The sequence below is a fragment of the Sinohyriopsis cumingii genome, chromosome 15 (assembly GCF_028554795.1).
Source record: "Sinohyriopsis cumingii isolate HCF-2022 chromosome 15, ASM2855479v2, whole genome shotgun sequence".
NCBI classification, from domain to species: domain Eukaryota; kingdom Metazoa; phylum Mollusca; class Bivalvia; order Unionida; family Unionidae; genus Sinohyriopsis; species Sinohyriopsis cumingii.
The window spans coordinates 4,686,249-4,703,557 of NC_142975.1; the positions used below are offsets into that span (position 1 = coordinate 4,686,249).

General features: G+C 38.1%; 5 non-coding genes across 5 annotated transcripts; all 5 read left to right on the forward strand.

Annotated features, from left to right (window-relative positions):
- The first annotated feature begins 957 nt into the window (after nucleotides 1-957).
- Trnam-cau (transfer RNA methionine (anticodon CAU)) lies at nucleotides 958-1,047 on the forward strand. Its single transcript is given in 2 exon segments — nucleotides 958-994; nucleotides 1,012-1,047. It is a non-coding gene; the product is annotated as a tRNA-Met (tRNA).
- Nucleotides 1,048-4,468: 3,421 nt separating this feature from the next.
- Trnam-cau (transfer RNA methionine (anticodon CAU)) lies at nucleotides 4,469-4,558 on the forward strand. The gene is given in 2 exon segments: nucleotides 4,469-4,505; nucleotides 4,523-4,558. It is a non-coding gene; the product is annotated as a tRNA-Met (tRNA).
- Nucleotides 4,559-7,965: 3,407 nt separating this feature from the next.
- On the forward strand, nucleotides 7,966-8,055 carry Trnam-cau (transfer RNA methionine (anticodon CAU)). Its single transcript is given in 2 exon segments — nucleotides 7,966-8,002; nucleotides 8,020-8,055. It is a non-coding gene; the product is annotated as a tRNA-Met (tRNA).
- A 3,393-nt stretch (nucleotides 8,056-11,448) lies between these two features.
- On the forward strand, nucleotides 11,449-11,538 carry Trnam-cau (transfer RNA methionine (anticodon CAU)). The gene is given in 2 exon segments: nucleotides 11,449-11,485; nucleotides 11,503-11,538. It is a non-coding gene; the product is annotated as a tRNA-Met (tRNA).
- Nucleotides 11,539-14,973: 3,435 nt separating this feature from the next.
- Trnam-cau (transfer RNA methionine (anticodon CAU)) lies at nucleotides 14,974-15,063 on the forward strand. Its single transcript is given in 2 exon segments — nucleotides 14,974-15,010; nucleotides 15,028-15,063. It is a non-coding gene; the product is annotated as a tRNA-Met (tRNA).
- Nucleotides 15,064-17,309: the final 2,246 nt, after the last annotated feature.

Below are 17,309 nucleotides of genomic sequence, written 5' to 3' on the forward strand. Positions count from 1 at the left end.
CTGTATAATATTTAACTCCAAAATATTTGTTTGAAATTGTTTTCATTGACTGAATGGATGTATCGATATGTATTCATCAGCCCACAAGGACGGTTCATGGGTCAACTGTTATTTCTTGTTATACTCATGTATTGTCCTTGAGAGCCAGATTTATTATTCGACTGATTATTGGTGACCTTCGCTAGCACAGTTTCGCAAATTGCATCAATGTTGCATAGCCTCAATCAGAGTTGACAATCCTCCAATGTGACCATTGATTCAATACACATGAGGGCCAATCTCACAATCGCCTTTCTATAGAAAGACTTCTTACTTGTCCTATGTTCAGACCACATGATAGATGATTCTCTTTCAACTTTTCTTGGAATATGCTCGTTTGCATGGCAGTCCTTCAACACAGTTAACGTCTCCATCCGGAAAGCGCTAAAATGAAACGCAGCTAGTTCAGTCACAGTTCCTGCCTTTGAACATTTAGTAAATTAAAAAATATTTTTATGTAGCTTAAATTCCTCACCTACGAGTTGAAAATGAAAACTCACAGTGAATCGTGTTTGATAAGTCTTAATGTTTATAAAGTAGAAACGTACGCTCCCAATGGCATTATAACCTTCGCGATAATGATAATTTTGTACAATCATAAACACTAAATTTAAATAATATCACCCACCCCTCAACAGTGGGAGGCTATTTTCTTGTAACAACTAGTATTGCCATCCATTTAGAATTTATAGAGGTATCAGAATACCGATAAGATGAACTTACCTATAAGTTAATGTAGTTGACCATCATGGATGTTTAGAACACGTTTTATGACTAGTTATAGTGTTTTCTACCATGTTCTACATCTGCGCCTCGGGGTAAATCATTTGCTCTTTTGACATATGCTGGTGCGCATGCTTTCTGAAGAATGCTTTTAGTTTCTCCTGAAGATATAATCTCTCATGGAAAATGTATATAGCCTCGGTAGCGCAGCAGGTAGCGCGTCAGTCTCATAATCAATCGTAGAGAGCAATCTGAAGGTCGTGAGTTCGATCCTCACCCGGGGCAGATATTTTGTCTCCTTAGCTCGAATTATTACCTTTTATCCTTTGTGGTTATTCTATTTAATTCCACCAATTATACTCACATTAGAGTGAAAACGCCAAATGTATATATCAAATGTAACGACCAAGTTTGAAGGATGGTGTGCCTCAAACTGATGGGAAACTATCATTACCTATTCAAACAGATCCCACTTGAAAGCACAATGGACACTCTACACCGTTCCAGTGGCCTAATGTTTAGGGCGTCCGTTGTGGATGCGGGAGGTCATGGGTTTGATCCCCAGCCTAGTCCTATCAGAGACTTACAAAATTGATACTGACAACTGCCTCTCTAGGTGCTCAGCATTAAGAAGTTAGTGATAGAACTGGTTGGCCTGGTCTCAGGATAATGGGACTGGGTGGGACATCATGCTACGTGTCTGCGACATGATGCCCCAGTGCTAGGCATCACTATAAACTGCCACACTGCAGACAACGTACCTATATGATTGAAAAATTGTTAAAGCTACGTTAAAAATCCAAATCAAACGAAAACACTCTCTCTCTCTCTCTCTCTCTCTCTCTCTCTCTCTCTCTCTCTCTCTCTCTCTCTCTCTCCTGTAAAGACAGAAAAGGTACATGCACGTGATACTTGAGTACAGTATCAAACTTGACTATTTTAAAAACAACTTGCAACAAAGAAAGGCAAATATTGTTCTATCCGTCGAGCATAAGTTACAGGGAAGATGACACTTTTGCATTTGGTAATGGTCAATTGAAGTCTGTATTGATCTGTGGAAGTCTGTATTCATAAACATGAAACGGGGACCAAAGGATATAATACAATTACACGTTTGTTACATAAATATAATCTTCTTCCCATGCGTATATTAGGACAAAAATCTGTCGGTCTCGATCCCGCCAACTTTCTGCTCTTACATTAATAAATATATTCACTGTCTGGTGTCAGATATAACATTTGCAAATAATATTTGTTAAAACATATCTATTCGTTACTTCAGTTTGAATATGTGTGCTCGCTACCTAAATTCTCAAAGACAAAGACTTATGATCTGGAGTAATTTAATCATCATACCGTATCATGACATCGATCTCCTGAAAAACTGTAAGCATAGAACAGGGAGTATAGGTTTATAACCCACTTTGAAAACGATTGTACATTCATCAGTTTCTTAGTCTGCCAGCGACCATTATCGTGCTTTAATAGAAGACACATTTGCCGATAGATGATACATTTTCAAACCGCCTAGCAAAACTCTACGTTCATTGACATAGTTTGAACAACGCTTCGAACTTTTGTCTGTCATCTTTGAGGGCCATCAGGAACCCCATCTAAGCCAGTTCACTCACACACAGCAAATATGGTGGATTTGTGTGTCGTCGACGTGCTGCTACCCATCAAAAGGAAACCTTTCGGATACGCCTAAGTAGGGAACGTGTCGTCATTCAATGGAAATGGTTCATCTGCGAGTAGGACTATGTGGAATGTATTTGGCCCGGAGTGGATGAAAGCAAGTTATAACCCAAACCAACATTTTTCCAGTTTATAATATCATCATTCTTATCAACTGCATTAATACATACATATTAGGGTCAAGTCAAGCAGCTCAATGCACCCGACCCTAAAAGATATATACAACAATGTAGCCATAATTTGAAAACAACCGGGAAAGAAATAATAACTACTATAATATACGTTAACTAATTCGATTCAAATACAATTTCAATAAATATAATTCGCAACAAAATACCGTTTGCATAGCAAAGGCTAAAAAACGAACGTGCCGCACTGTAATCAATATAGAAAGCGTCGTACCTCGGTGCATATCAGTCTTCCTACTGGTGACGTCACGATAAATCAGCCATTGGTGTTAGCACACTCAATTAGGTTTGACCTACTTCCAATTGGAGGGCGCCCATCAGGGCCCGAGGTCATAAACATAATAACGCGTAACAATATCTAGATTTCCAAACGAGTATATTTTGGAAAACATTTCCTCATGGGCAAGATCCATTGTTTCATCAATCGGAATAGGATTCACTATCACAATATTAAAGTAAGAACCTGATTCACCTAAATTACGCTGATTTGACGACGTCTATATGTCCTTTCTAAAGAAGGAGTTCTGTCTTCAACAGGAATCCAGAGAAAGTGTTCCGAACATTATACATGTGTTAGTAGTAGTAGTAGGAGTAGCAGTAGTAGTGTTAGTGGTAGTAGTAGTACTAGTATTAATGGTATTTGTATGAGTTAATGTTACACGAGGAATGGTTTTCTCTTTCCAATCACATACAATTCAACAAACTCCATGCCATCATGTAATGAAAGCATTTTGTGGTTTATTTTCTACAGAGAAAATTATAATGCATATTTGTCGCTTTCAGTTACCGATCCGTGAATAGAAAAGTTTTAACACATGATATGATCAGTGTTCTAACGATATTTTTCGAACATTGACTGGGGAGACCTGTATAATATTTAACTCCAAAATATTTGTTTGAAATTGTTTTCATTGACTGAATGGATGTATCGATATGTATTCATCAGCCCACAAGGACGGTTCATGGGTCAACTGTTATTTCTTGTTATACTCATGTATTGTCCTTGAGAGCCAGATTTATTATTCGACTGATTATTGGTGACCTTCGCTAGCACAGTTTCGCAAATTGCATCAATGTTGCATAGCCTCAATCAGAGTTGACAATCCTCCAATGTGACCATTGATTCAATACACATGAGGGCCAATCTCACAATCGCCTTTCTATAGAAAGACTTCTTACTTGTCCTATGTTCAGACCACATGATAGATGATTCTCTTTCAACTTTTCTTGGAATATGCTCGTTTGCATGGCAGTCCTTCAACACAGTTAACGTCTCCATCCGGAAAGCGCTAAAATGAAACGCAGCTAGTTCAGTCACAGTTCCTGCCTTTGAACATTTAGTAAATTAAAAAATATTTTTATGTAGCTTAAATTCCTCACCTACGAGTTGAAAATGAAAACTCACAGTGAATCGTGTTTGATAAGTCTTAATGTTTATAAAGTAGAAACGTACGCTCCCAATGGCATTATAACCTTCGCGATAATGATAATTTTGTACAATCATAAACACTAAATTTAAATAATATCACCCACCCCTCAACAGTGGGAGGCTATTTTCTTGTAACAACTAGTATTGCCATCCATTTAGAATTTATAGAGGTATCAGAATACCGATAAGATGAACTTACCTATAAGTTAATGTAGTTGACCATCATGGATGTTTAGAACACGTTTTATGACTAGTTATAGTGTTTTCTACCATGTTCTACATCTGCGCCTCGGGGTAAATCATTTGCTCTTTTGACATATGCTGGTGCGCATGCTTTCTGAAGAATGCTTTTAGTTTCTCCTGAAGATATAATCTCTCATGGAAAATGTATATAGCCTCGGTAGCGCAGCAGGTAGCGCGTCAGTCTCATAATCAATCGTAGAGAGCAATCTGAAGGTCGTGAGTTCGATCCTCACCCGGGGCAGATATTTTGTCTCCTTAGCTCGAATTATTACCTTTTATCCTTTGTGGTTATTCTATTTAATTCCACCAATTATACTCACATTAGAGTGAAAACGCCAAATGTATATATCAAATGTAACGACCAAGTTTGAAGGATGGTGTGCCTCAAACTGATGGGAAACTATCATTACCTATTCAAACAGATCCCACTTGAAAGCACAATGGACACTCTACACCGTTCCAGTGGCCTAATGTTTAGGGCGTCCGTTGTGGATGCGGGAGGTCATGGGTTTGATCCCCAGCCTAGTCCTATCAGAGACTTACAAAATTGATACTGACAACTGCCTCTCTAGGTGCTCAGCATTAAGAAGTTAGTGATAGAACTGGTTGGCCTGGTCTCAGGATAATGGGACTGGGTGGGACATCATGCTACGTGTCTGCGACATGATGCCCCAGTGCTAGGCATCACTATAAACTGCCACACTGCAGACAACGTACCTATATGATTGAAAAATTGTTAAAGCTACGTTAAAAATCCAAATCAAACAAAAACACACACACTCTCTCTCTCTCTCTCTCTCTCTCTCTCTCTCTCTCTCTCCTGTAAAGACAGAAAAGGTACATGCACGTGATACTTGAGTACAGTATCAAACTTGACTATTTTAAAAACAACTTGCAACAAAGAAAGGCAAATATTGTTCTATCCGTCGAGCATAAGTTACAGGGAAGATGACACTTTTGCATTTGGTAATGGTCAATTGAAGTCTGTATTGATCTGTGGAAGTCTGTATTCATAAACATGAAACGGGGACCAAAGGATATAATACAATTACACGTTTGTTACATAAATATAATCTTCTTCCCATGCGTATATTAGGACAAAAATCTGTCGGTCTCGATCCCGCCAACTTTCTGCTCTTACATTAATAAATATATTCACTGTCTGGTGTCAGATATAACATTTGCAAATAATATTTGTTAAAACATATCTATTCGTTACTTCAGTTTGAATATGTGTGCTCGCTACCTAAATTCTCAAAGACAAAGACTTATGATCTGGAGTAATTTAATCATCATACCGTATCATGACATCGATCTCCTGAAAAACTGTAAGCATAGAACAGGGAGTATAGGTTTATAACCCACTTTGAAAACGATTGTACATTCATCAGTTTCTTAGTCTGCCAGCGACCATTATCGTGCTTTAATAGAAGACACATTTGCCGATAGATGATACATTTTCAAACCGCCTAGCAAAACTCTACGTTCATTGACATAGTTTGAACAACGCTTCGAACTTTTGTCTGTCATCTTTGAGGGCCATCAGGAACCCCATCTAAGCCAGTTCACTCACACACAGCAAATATGGTGGATTTGTGTGTCGTCGACGTGCTGCTACCCATCAAAAGGAAACCTTTCGGATACGCCTAAGTAGGGAACGTGTCGTCATTCAATGGAAATGGTTCATCTGCGAGTAGGACTATGTGGAATGTATTTGGCCCGGAGTGGATGAAAGCAAGTTATAACCCAAACCAACATTTTTCCAGTTTATAATATCATCATTCTTATCAACTGCATTAATACATACATATTAGGGTCAAGTCAAGCAGCTCAATGCACCCGACCCTAAAAGATATATACAACAATGTAGCCATCATTTGAAAACAACCGGGAAAGAAATAATAACTACTATAATATACGTTAACTAATTCGATTCAAATACAATTTCAATAAATATAATTCGCAACAAAATACCGTTTGCATAGCAAAGGCTAAAAAACGAACGTGCCGCACTGTAATCAATATAGAAAGCGTCGTACCTCGGTGCATATCAGTCTTCCTACTGGTGACGTCACGATAAATCAGCCATTGGTGTTAGCACACTCAATTAGGTTTGACCTACTTCCAATTGGAGGGCGCCCATCAGGGCCCGAGGTCATAAACATAATAACGCGTAACAATATCTAGATTTCCAAACGAGTATATTTTGGAAAACATTTCCTCATGGGCAAGATCCATTGTTTCATCAATCGGAATAGGATTCACTATCACAATATTAAAGTAAGAACCTGATTCACCTAAATTACGCTGATTTGACGACGTCTATATGTCCTTTCTAAAGAAGGAGTTCTGTCTTCAACAGGAATCCAGAGAAAGTGTTCCGAACATTATACATGTGTTAGTAGTAGTAGTAGGAGTAGCAGTAGTAGTGTTAGTGGTAGTAGTAGTACTAGTATTAATGGTATTTGTATGAGTTAATGTTACACGAGGAATGGTTTTCTCTTTCCAATCACATACAATTCAACAAACTCCATGCCATCATGTAATGAAAGCATTTTGTGGTTTATTTTCTACAGAGAAAATTATAATGCATATTTGTCGCTTTCAGTTACCGATCCGTGAATAGAAAAGTTTTAACACATGATATGATCAGTGTTCTAACGATATTTTTCGAACATTGACTGGGGAGACCTGTATAATATTTAACTCCAAAATATTTGTTTGAAATTGTTTTCATTGACTGAATGGATGTATCGATATGTATTCATCAGCCCACAAGGACGGTTCATGGGTCAACTGTTATTTCTTGTTATACTCATGTATTGTCCTTGAGAGCCAGATTTATTATTCGACTGATTATTGGTGACCTTCGCTAGCACAGTTTCGCAAATTGCATCAATGTTGCATAGCCTCAATCAGAGTTGACAATCCTCCAATGTGACCATTGATTCAATACACATGAGGGCCAATCTCACAATCGCCTTTCTATAGAAAGACTTCTTACTTGTCCTATGTTCAGACCACATGATAGATGATTCTCTTTCAACTTTTCTTGGAATATGCTCGTTTGCATGGCAGTCCTTCAACACAGTTAACGTCTCCATCCGGAAAGCGCTAAAATGAAACGCAGCTAGTTCAGTCACAGTTCCTGCCTTTGAACATTTAGTAAATTAAAAAATATTTTTATGTAGCTTAAATTCCTCACCTACGAGTTGAAAATGAAAACTCACAGTGAATCGTGTTTGATAAGTCTTAATGTTTATAAAGTAGAAACGTACGCTCCCAATGGCATTATAACCTTCGCGATAATGATAATTTTGTACAATCATAAACACTAAATTTAAATAATATCACCCACCCCTCAACAGTGGGAGGCTATTTTCTTGTAACAACTAGTATTGCCATCCATTTAGAATTTATAGAGGTATCAGAATACCGATAAGATGAACTTACCTATAAGTTAATGTAGTTGACCATCATGGATGTTTAGAACACGTTTTATGACTAGTTATAGTGTTTTCTACCATGTTCTACATCTGCGCCTCGGGGTAAATCATTTGCTCTTTTGACATATGCTGGTGCGCATGCTTTCTGAAGAATGCTTTTAGTTTCTCCTGAAGATATAATCTCTCATGGAAAATGTATATAGCCTCGGTAGCGCAGCAGGTAGCGCGTCAGTCTCATAATCAATCGTAGAGAGCAATCTGAAGGTCGTGAGTTCGATCCTCACCCGGGGCAGATATTTTGTCTCCTTAGCTCGAATTATTACCTTTTATCCTTTGTGGTTATTCTATTTAATTCCACCAATTATACTCACATTAGAGTGAAAACGCCAAATGTATATATCAAATGTAACGACCAAGTTTGAAGGATGGTGTGCCTCAAACTGATGGGAAACTATCATTACCTATTCAAACAGATCCCACTTGAAAGCACAATGGACACTCTACACCGTTCCAGTGGCCTAATGTTTAGGGCGTCCGTTGTGGATGCGGGAGGTCATGGGTTTGATCCCCAGCCTAGTCCTATCAGAGACTTACAAAATTGATACTGACAACTGCCTCTCTAGGTGCTCAGCATTAAGAAGTTAGTGATAGAACTGGTTGGCCTGGTCTCAGGATAATGGGACTGGGTGGGACATCATGCTACGTGTCTGCGACATGATGCCCCAGTGCTAGGCATCACTATAAACTGCCACACTGCAGACAACGTACCTATATGATTGAAAAATTGTTAAAGCTACGTTAAAAATCCAAATCAAACAAAAACACACACACTCTCTCTCTCTCTCTCTCTCTCTCTCCTGTAAAGACAGAAAAGGTACATGCACGTGATACTTGAGTACAGTATCAAACTTGACTATTTTAAAAACAACTTGCAACAAAGAAAGGCAAATATTGTTCTATCCGTCGAGCATAAGTTACAGGGAAGATGACACTTTTGCATTTGGTAATGGTCAATTGAAGTCTGTATTGATCTGTGGAAGTCTGTATTCATAAACATGAAACGGGGACCAAAGGATATAATACAATTACACGTTTGTTACATAAATATAATCTTCTTCCCATGCGTATATTAGGACAAAAATCTGTCGGTCTCGATCCCGCCAACTTTCTGCTCTTACATTAATAAATATATTCACTGTCTGGTGTCAGATATAACATTTGCAAATAATATTTGTTAAAACATATCTATTCGTTACTTCAGTTTGAATATGTGTGCTCGCTACCTAAATTCTCAAAGACAAAGACTTATGATCTGGAGTAATTTAATCATCATACCGTATCATGACATCGATCTCTTGAAAAACTGTAAGCATAGAACAGGGAGTATAGGTTTATAACCCACTTTGAAAACGATTGTACATTCATCAGTTTCTTAGTCTGCCAGCGACCATTATCGTGCTTTAATAGAAGACACATTTGCCGATAGATGATACATTTTCAAACCGCCTAGCAAAACTCTACGTTCATTGACATAGTTTGAACAACGCTTCGAACTTTTGTCTGTCATCTTTGAGGGCCATCAGGAACCCCATCCAAGCCAGTTCACTCACACACAGCAAATATGGTGGATTTGTGTGTCGTCGACGTGCTGCTACCCATCAAAAGGAAACCTTTCGGATACGCCTAAGTAGGGAACGTGTCGTCATTCAATGGAAATGGTTCATCTGCGAGTAGGACTATGTGGAATGTATTTGGCCCGGAGTGGATGAAAGCAAGTTATAACCCAAACCAACATTTTTCCAATTTATAATATCATCATTCTTATCAACTGCATTAATACATACATATTAGGGTCAAGTCAAGCAGCTCAATGCACCCGACCCTAAAAGATATATACAACAATGTAGCCATCATTTGAAAACAACCGGGGAAGAAATAATAACTACTATAATATACGTTAACTAATTCGATTCAAATACAATTTCAATAAATATAATTCGCAACAAAATACCGTTTGCATAGCAAAGGCTAAAAAACGAACGTGCCGCACTGTAATCAATATAGAAAGCGTCGTACCTCGGTGCATATCAGTCTTCCTACTGGTGACGTCACGATAAATCAGCCATTGGTGTTAGCACACTCAATTAGGTTTGACCTACTTCCAATTGGAGGGCGCCCATCAGGGCCCGAGGTCATAAACATAATAACGCGTAACAATATCTAGATTTCCAAACGAGTATATTTTGGAAAACATTTCCTCATGGGCAAGATCCATTGTTTCATCAATCGGAATAGGATTCACTATCACAATATTAAAGTAAGAACCTGATTCACCTAAATTACGCTGATTTGACGACGTCTATATGTCCTTTCTAAAGAAGGAGTTCTGTCTTCAACAGGAATCCAGAGAAAGTGTTCCGAACATTATACATGTGTTAGTAGTAGTAGTAGGAGTAGCAGTAGTAGTGTTAGTGGTAGTAGTAGTACTAGTATTAATGGTATTTGTATGAGTTAATGTTACACGAGGAATGGTTTTCTCTTTCCAATCACATACAATTCAACAAACTCCATGCCATCATGTAATGAAAGCATTTTGTGGTTTATTTTCTACAGAGAAAATTATAATGCATATTTGTCGCTTTCAGTTACCGATCCGTGAATAGAAAAGTTTTAACACATGATATGATCAGTGTTCTAACGATATTTTTCGAACATTGACTGGGGAGACCTGTATAATATTTAACTCCAAAATATTTGTTTGAAATTGTTTTCATTGACTGAATGGATGTATCGATATGTATTCATCAGCCCACAAGGACGGTTCATGGGTCAACTGTTATTTCTTGTTATACTCATGTATTGTCCTTGAGAGCCAGATTTATTATTCGACTGATTATTGGTGACCTTCGCTAGCACAGTTTCGCAAATTGCATCAATGTTGCATAGCCTCAATCAGAGTTGACAATCCTCCAATGTGACCATTGATTCAATACACATGAGGGCCAATCTCACAATCGCCTTTCTATAGAAAGACTTCTTACTTGTCCTATGTTCAGACCACATGATAGATGATTCTCTTTCAACTTTTCTTGGAATATGCTCGTTTGCATGGCAGTCCTTCAACACAGTTAACGTCTCCATCCGGAAAGCGCTAAAATGAAACGCAGCTAGTTCAGTCACAGTTCCTGCCTTTGAACATTTAGTAAATTAAAAAATATTTTTATGTAGCTTAAATTCCTCACCTACGAGTTGAAAATGAAAACTCACAGTGAATCGTGTTTGATAAGTCTTAATGTTTATAAAGTAGAAACGTACGCTCCCAATGGCATTATAACCTTCGCGATAATGATAATTTTGTACAATCATAAACACTAAATTTAAATAATATCACCCACCCCTCAACAGTGGGAGGCTATTTTCTTGTAACAACTAGTATTGCCATCCATTTAGAATTTATAGAGGTATCAGAATACCGATAAGATGAACTTACCTATAAGTTAATGTAGTTGACCATCATGGATGTTTAGAACACGTTTTATGACTAGTTATAGTGTTTTCTACCATGTTCTACATCTGCGCCTCGGGGTAAATCATTTGCTCTTTTGACATATGCTGGTGCGCATGCTTTCTGAAGAATGCTTTTAGTTTCTCCTGAAGATATAATCTCTCATGGAAAATGTATATAGCCTCGGTAGCGCAGCAGGTAGCGCGTCAGTCTCATAATCAATCGTAGAGAGCAATCTGAAGGTCGTGAGTTCGATCCTCACCCGGGGCAGATATTTTGTCTCCTTAGCTCGAATTATTACCTTTTATCCTTTGTGGTTATTCTATTTAATTCCACCAATTATACTCACATTAGAGTGAAAACGCCAAATGTATATATCAAATGTAACGACCAAGTTTGAAGGATGGTGTGCCTCAAACTGATGGAAAACTATCATTACCTATTCAAACAGATCCCACTTGAAAGCACAATGGACACTCTACACCGTTCCAGTAGCCTAATGTTTAGGGCGTCCGTTGTGGATGCGGGAGGTCATGGGTTTGATCCCCAGCCTAGTCCTATCAGAGACTTACAAAATTGATACTGACAACTGCCTCTCTAGGTGCTCAGCATTAAGAAGTTAGTGATAGAACTGGTTGGCCTGGTCTCAGGATAATGGGACTGGGTGGGACATCATGCTACGTGTCTGCGACATGATGCCCCAGTGCTAGGCATCACTATAAACTGCCACACTGCAGACAACGTACCTATATGATTGAAAAATTGTTAAAGCTACGTTAAAAATCCAAATCAAACAAAAACACACTCTCTCTCTCTCTCTCTCTCTCTCTCTCTCTCTCTCTCTCTCTCTCTCTCTCTCTCTCTCTCTCTCTCTCTCCTGTAAAGACAGAAAAGGTACATGCACGTGATACTTGAGTACAGTATCAAACTTGACTATTTTAAAAACAACTTGCAACAAAGAAAGGCAAATATTGTTCTATCCGTCGAGCATAAGTTACAGGGAAGATGACACTTTTGCATTTGGTAATGGTCAATTGAAGTCTGTATTGATCTGTGGAAGTCTGTATTCATAAACATGAAACGGGGACCAAAGGATATAATACAATTACACGTTTGTTACATAAATATAATCTTCTTCCCATGCGTATATTAGGACAAAAATCTGTCGGTCTCGATCCCGCCAACTTTCTGCTCTTACATTAATAAATATATTCACTGTCTGGTGTCAGATATAACATTTGCAAATAATATTTGTTAAAACATATCTATTCGTTACTTCAGTTTGAATATGTGTGCTCGCTACCTAAATTCTCAAAGACAAAGACTTATGATCTGGAGTAATTTAATCATCATACCGTATCATGACATCGATCTCTTGAAAAACTGTAAGCATAGAACAGGGAGTATAGGTTTATAACCCACTTTGAAAACGATTGTACATTCATCAGTTTCTTAGTCTGCCAGCGACCATTATCGTGCTTTAATAGAAGACACATTTGCCGATAGATGATACATTTTCAAACCGCCTAGCAAAACTCTACGTTCATTGACATAGTTTGAACAACGCTTCGAACTTTTGTCTGTCATCTTTGAGGGCCATCAGGAACCCCATCCAAGCCAGTTCACTCACACACAGCAAATATGGTGGATTTGTGTGTCGTCGACGTGCTGCTACCCATCAAAAGGAAACCTTTCGGATACGCCTAAGTAGGGAACGTGTCGTCATTCAATGGAAATGGTTCATCTGCGAGTAGGACTATGTGGAATGTATTTGGCCCGGAGTGGATGAAAGCAAGTTATAACCCAAACCAACATTTTTCCAATTTATAATATCATCATTCTTATCAACTGCATTAATACATACATATTAGGGTCAAGTCAAGCAGCTCAATGCACCCGACCCTAAAAGATATATACAACAATGTAGCCATCATTTGAAAACAACCGGGGAAGAAATAATAACTACTATAATATACGTTAACTAATTCGATTCAAATACAATTTCAATAAATATAATTCGCAACAAAATACCGTTTGCATAGCAAAGGCTAAAAAACGAACGTGCCGCACTGTAATCAATATAGAAAGCGTCGTACCTCGGTGCATATCAGTCTTCCTACTGGTGACGTCACGATAAATCAGCCATTGGTGTTAGCACACTCAATTAGGTTTGACCTACTTCCAATTGGAGGGCGCCCATCAGGGCCCGAGGTCATAAACATAATAACGCGTAACAATATCTAGATTTCCAAACGAGTATATTTTGGAAAACATTTCCTCATGGGCAAGATCCATTGTTTCATCAATCGGAATAGGATTCACTATCACAATATTAAAGTAAGAACCTGATTCACCTAAATTACGCTGATTTGACGACGTCTATATGTCCTTTCTAAAGAAGGAGTTCTGTCTTCAACAGGAATCCAGAGAAAGTGTTCCGAACATTATACATGTGTTAGTAGTAGTAGTAGGAGTAGCAGTAGTAGTGTTAGTGGTAGTAGTAGTACTAGTATTAATGGTATTTGTATGAGTTAATGTTACACGAGGAATGGTTTTCTCTTTCCAATCACATACAATTCAACAAACTCCATGCCATCATGTAATGAAAGCATTTTGTGGTTTATTTTCTACAGAGAAAATTATAATGCATATTTGTCGCTTTCAGTTACCGATCCGTGAATAGAAAAGTTTTAACACATGATATGATCAGTGTTCTAACGATATTTTTCGAACATTGACTGGGGAGACCTGTATAATATTTAACTCCAAAATATTTGTTTGAAATTGTTTTCATTGACTGAATGGATGTATCGATATGTATTCATCAGCCCACAAGGACGGTTCATGGGTCAACTGTTATTTCTTGTTATACTCATGTATTGTCCTTGAGAGCCAGATTTATTATTCGACTGATTATTGGTGACCTTCGCTAGCACAGTTTCGCAAATTGCATCAATGTTGCATAGCCTCAATCAGAGTTGACAATCCTCCAATGTGACCATTGATTCAATACACATGAGGGCCAATCTCACAATCGCCTTTCTATAGAAAGACTTCTTACTTGTCCTATGTTCAGACCACATGATAGATGATTCTCTTTCAACTTTTCTTGGAATATGCTCGTTTGCATGGCAGTCCTTCAACACAGTTAACGTCTCCATCCGGAAAGCGCTAAAATGAAACGCAGCTAGTTCAGTCACAGTTCCTGCCTTTGAACATTTAGTAAATTAAAAAATATTCTTATGTAGCTTAAATTCCTCACCTACGAGTTGAAAATGAAAACTCACAGTGAATCGTGTTTGATAAGTCTTAATGTTTATAAAGTAGAAACGTACGCTCCCAATGGCATTATAACCTTCGCGATAATGATAATTTTGTACAATCATAAACACTAAATTTAAATAATATCACCCACCCCTCAACAGTGGGAGGCTATTTTCTTGTAACAACTAGTATTGCCATCCATTTAGAATTTATAGAGGTATCAGAATACCGATAAGATGAACTTACCTATAAGTTAATGTAGTTGACCATCATGGATGTTTAGAACACGTTTTATGACTAGTTATAGTGTTTTCTACCATGTTCTACATCTGCGCCTCGGGGTAAATCATTTGCTCTTTTGACATATGCTGGTGCGCATGCTTTCTGAAGAATGCTTTTAGTTTCTCCTGAAGATATAATCTCTCATGGAAAATGTATATAGCCTCGGTAGCGCAGCAGGTAGCGCGTCAGTCTCATAATCAATCGTAGAGAGCAATCTGAAGGTCGTGAGTTCGATCCTCACCCGGGGCAGATATTTTGTCTCCTTAGCTCGAATTATTACCTTTTATCCTTTGTGGTTATTCTATTTAATTCCACCAATTATACTCACATTAGAGTGAAAACGCCAAATGTATATATCAAATGTAACGACCAAGTTTGAAGGATGGTGTGCCTCAAACTGATGGGAAACTATCATTACCTATTCAAACAGATCCCACTTGAAAGCACAATGGACACTCTACACCGTTCCAGTAGCCTAATGTTTAGGGCGTCCGTTGTGGATGCGGGAGGTCATGGGTTTGATCCCCAGCCTAGTCCTATCAGAGACTTACAAAATTGATACTGACAACTGCCTCTCTAGGTGCTCAGCATTAAGAAGTTAGTGATAGAACTGGTTGGCCTGGTCTCAGGATAATGGGACTGGGTGGGACATCATGCTACGTGTCTGCGACATGATGCCCCAGTGCTAGGCATCACTATAAACTGCCACACTGCAGACAACGTACCTATATGATTGAAAAATTGTTAAAGCTACGTTAAAAATCCAAATCAAACAAAAACACACTCTCTCTGTCTCTCTCTCTCTCTCTCTCTCTCTCTCTCTCTCTCCTGTAAAGACAGAAAAGGTACATGCACGTGATACTTGAGTACAGTATCAAACTTGACTATTTTAAAAACAACTTGCAACAAAGAAAGGCAAATATTGTTCTATCCGTCGAGCATAAGTTACAGGGAAGATGACACTTTTGCATTTGGTAATGGTCAATTGAAGTCTGTATTGATCTGTGGAAGTCTGTATTCATAAACATGAAACGGGGACCAAAGGATATAATACAATTACACGTTTGTTACATAAATATAATCTTCTTCCCATGCGTATATTAGGACAAAAATCTGTCGGTCTCGATCCCGCCAACTTTCTGCTCTTACATTAATAAATATATTCACTGTCTGGTGTCAGATATAACATTTGCAAATAATATTTGTTAAAACATATCTATTCGTTACTTCAGTTTGAATATGTGTGCTCGCTACCTAAATTCTCAAAGACAAAGACTTATGATTTGGAGTAATTTAATCATCATACCGTATCATGACATCGATCTCCTGAAAAACTGTAAGCATAGAACAGGGAGTATAGGTTTATAACCCACTTTGAAAACGATTGTACATTCATCAGTTTCTTAGTCTGCCAGCGACCATTATCGTGCTTTAATAGAAGACACATTTGCCGATAGATGATACATTTTCAAACCGCCTAGCAAAACTCTACGTTCATTGACATAGTTTGAACAACGCTTCGAACTTTTGTCTGTCATCTTTGAGGGCCATCAGGAACCCCATCTAAGCCAGTTCACTCACACACAGCAAATATGGTGGATTTGTGTGTCGTCGACGTGCTGCTACCCATCAAAAGGAAACCTTTCGGATACGCCTAAGTAGGGAACGTGTCGTCATTCAATGGAAATGGTTCATCTGCGAGTAGGACTATGTGGAATGTATTTGGCCCGGAGTGGATGAAAGCAAGTTATAACCCAAACCAACATTTTTCCAGTTTATAATATCATCATTCTTATCAACTGCATTAATACATACATATTAGGGTCAAGTCAAGCAGCTCAATGCACCCGACCCTAAAAGATATATACAACAATGTAGCCATCATTTGAAAACAACCGGGGAAGAAATAATAACTACTATAATATACGTTAACTAATTCGATTCAAATACAATTTCAATAAATATAATTCGCAACAAAATACCGTTTGCATAGCAAAGGCTAAAAAACGAACGTGCCGCACTGTAATCAATATAGAAAGCGTCGTACCTCGGTGCATATCAGTCTTCCTACTGGTGACGTCACGATAAATCAGCCATTGGTGTTAGCACACTCAATTAGGTTTGACCTACTTCCAATTGGAGGGCGCCCATCAGGGCCCGAGGTCATAAACATAATAACGCGTAACAATATCTAGATTTCCAAACGAGTATATTTTGGAAAACATTTCCTCATGGGCAAGATCCATTGTTTCATCAATCGGAATAGGATTCACTATCACAATATTAAAGTAAGAACCTGATTCACCTAAATTACGCTGATTTGACGACGTCTATATGTCCTTTCTAAAGAAGGAGTTCTGTCTTCAACAGGAATCCAGAGAAAGTGTTCCGAACATTATACATGTGTTAGTAGTAGTAGTAGGAGTAGCAGTAGTAGTGTTAGTGGTAGTAGTAGTACTAGTATTAATGGTATTTGTATGAGTTAATGTTACACG